The sequence below is a fragment of the Anolis carolinensis genome, chromosome 5 (genome assembly GCF_035594765.1).
Source record: "Anolis carolinensis isolate JA03-04 chromosome 5, rAnoCar3.1.pri, whole genome shotgun sequence".
In the NCBI taxonomy this organism is placed as follows: Eukaryota; Metazoa; Chordata; class Lepidosauria; order Squamata; family Dactyloidae; genus Anolis; species Anolis carolinensis.
The window spans coordinates 98,440,491-98,443,585 of NC_085845.1; the positions used below are offsets into that span (position 1 = coordinate 98,440,491).

The 3,095-nt window shown below is 41.4% G+C and overlaps 1 pseudogene; it reads right to left on the reverse strand.

The window, feature by feature from the left end:
* Positions 1-2,622: 2,622 nt before the first annotated feature.
* Positions 2,623-2,829, reverse strand: LOC134299800 (U2 spliceosomal RNA; annotated as a pseudogene).
* Positions 2,830-3,095: the final 266 nt, after the last annotated feature.

Consider the following 3,095-nt stretch of genomic DNA (forward strand, 5'->3'; position numbering starts at 1 on the left):
GATAGCCAATATCACATGACCTAGATGTGCCTCTGCTCTGTTAAGGCAATCTCTTATCTCCTCTGTATTGCCACTGCTGCTTTTCTTACAACCTCATCAGACAGGCCCCTGCAAAGGTTCGTTACCTTGACACGGTGCTGGGGCTTGTGCACCTCGATGATGCCATGAGCAAAAGCGTGAAGGGGCACTCAAGACGGGAAGATCATGGCAGAACTGAATGAATACTATACAAAATCCCAGAATACTTGTATCTACACAAACACAAGATGGTCTATGCACAAAGAAAATATGTCCAAATAGCATATAGTATTATTAAAGTTCCCCATACAAAGCTCAATATGGCAGTACCAGACAAAATGAAAAGGAGCAACAGCTCTAACACAAAAGTTATCCAAGTCTGATACTGGTTCCAATGTATATAGGCTTCAGGAATACAAAGTCAATGAAAATATCTTCCAAACAAAGTAAACAGAGGGTTGGTCATGTTGCTGTATACTGGAATGAAGAAAATAAAGATGGAGCACCACTCTCAAGAAAGTCTTCATAAGTAAAGTCCAAATAAAGTCCCAAGTCTACAGGGGCTCCCAGGTATTTTTGTACCCTGTTTCGGGGAGAAAATCCCCTTCTTCAGGAGTTGGTATACTCTGCAACAATGAACTATTATCTAAAACAGGGGTCCCCAAACTTTTTAAACAAGGGGCCAGTTCACGATCCTTCGGACCATTGGAGGGCCGGACTATAGTTGGCCACCAAGCAATAACAACAACAACAACAACAACAATAAAGAGGGTTGGAAGAGACCCTTTGGGCCATTGAGTCCAGCCCCCTTCTGCCTTTGGGCACCAAAAGCACAAGCAAAGCACCCCTGACAGATGGCCACCCAGCCTCAAATATAATAATAATAATAATAATAATAATAATAATAATAATAATAATAATAATAATAATAATAATAAAGGCCACCCTACTGGGATCTGAGCGCATCACCCGAAAATATATCACACAGTCCTAGACACTTGGGAAGTGTTCAACTTGTGATTTTGTGATACGAAATCCAGCATGTTTATCTTGTTTGCTGTGTCATACAATAAAATAATAATAATTGGAAGAGAAGACGAGAACCTTTGGGTCGTTAGACCAACCCCCTTCTTTTGTGCCGTGGGGGCCGGTTAAATGGCTTCGATGGGCCGCATGTGGCCCCCGGGCCTTAGTTTGGGGACCCCTGATCTAAAACAAAGCATAGAGTTACAAGTATTTTACCAGCAGTATTAACAGAAGTAAAGGTAACCCATATAACTGTTATATACTTACATAGTGTGTTAGATAATAGTCCATTAAGAAGGAGTGGGGAATGTCTTCTCCATTTTCTTGGTTGCATAGAAACCTCTGCTGATGTCAGAATGGGGCGCCACTTCAATCAGCAAAAAGAAGGAGAAATTACCCCTCTCTTGCTGGTTGTGTGGGTACCCCACAACAGAGCAGCCTTATTAGGGCAGGAACTTGAACAGAGCTCCATGTCAACATGGGCAAGATCCTTTCCCTTTCCTGGTGAACACAAGGTAAGAGCGGTGGTCCAAGTGTCCAATCTGGACAGTGGGTAAGGGGGAATCAGATACAATTCTGCTCTTTAGACAACCCTGAAGCCATGAGATATCCCAACAAACTCTGGAGTTTCCAACAAGCTCTGGAGTTTCCATCGACTTTGCCCAAAGTGAGGCAAAATTGATTTCAACAAAATATCTGGATTACTCAAAGGAAGCCTCTGTGAATTGCGAGGATAGCAAGTAGTACATCTGGGGTGAAACTGGGTTTGGTGCCACCTTTACTATCCTCTCATGACAGGGTGGCCACCAAGCACAATATGAGTCATGCTGGTTGCTCATTGTCTGGAGTGATTCTGGCTGGGATGCCCTCTCTCTTTTCCAGTCGCCTCATTTCTCCAGCCAGCATCATTCTAGACAACAAGTGACCAGTGTGACCCATGTTGTGCCCACTGGCACATGAGATGGCTGTGTAAACAGTTGCGGCCAGTTCCATCTTGGAACTGTCCCAACTGTTCACATGGTCCCAAAGTTGCGGTTTATTCCAGATTATGGGGAAAACATTGGAGCAACCCACATCTTTGATTCATGTGGTTCAAGGCCACATTAAGCAATTTTGGCTCATGTTAGCCTGGATCAGCTCTGTGTGTTGCTTAGCTTCCACAGAGCTTATTTGCTAGCCCTTCACATTAAGTGGTCAGTGTAGATGTGCCCTTAGCTATTCCATTTTATCCTAGTGTTGTGTGAAATTCTGTATAACCCCCCCCCCCCACACACACACACACAGAGACAATCAATTCTAAAGGAAGCAAGTATTGTAAGTAGAGAAAAGTTCCATTCTTTTCTTTTTAAAAATCCTATTTGATTTTTTATGATTAGATAGAATCTTATCATTCACTTCTATTTTACATAATATCAATTAGGCATAGTATGTGCAAGCATAGTTTTTTCTCTGTTTAAAAGGAAAGTGAGGAATTGGACTGACCATGAAAGTTCATTCTGGGATTGCAGGAGGAGCAATCTACTACTATTTGGTTTAACCCCTTGTATTCTAATCAGACTAGCAAGAGCCAAGATTCTTTTTCAGTTGAGCCAATAAGTGCCTTTCCCATTCTCCAACAGTTTTATAATCAAAGCTTGCCAGAGAGATTAAAACAATAAAAGGAGTTATTTGGTTATGTCAGTAGAAATAGGAAGAAAAGGGAAATGGTATGTCCTCTGCGTGGAGAAGGTGGTGAAATGCTAACAGATACTACACTTGATCTTAGCCAAAAGGCCGAGAAGCTAAGATTTTCTATCTTTTGGCAGACAATAACCCTGTGGTTACTCATAAGGTGTCTCTCTTTATCCTAGCAGCACAAAAAATCTTGGCAAGACTAATTTCTGATACTTAACGTCAGGGAACTGTCATTAACAATAGTAGTGGTATCAATGGAAACAAATACAGGCATCTCCACACATCTATAGTTAAATGTATACACACATTCATAGTAACTTTTCATGTTTTTGAGATTAGTATATCTCAGAAAGAATAGCAAAATTAATTTGATTCCT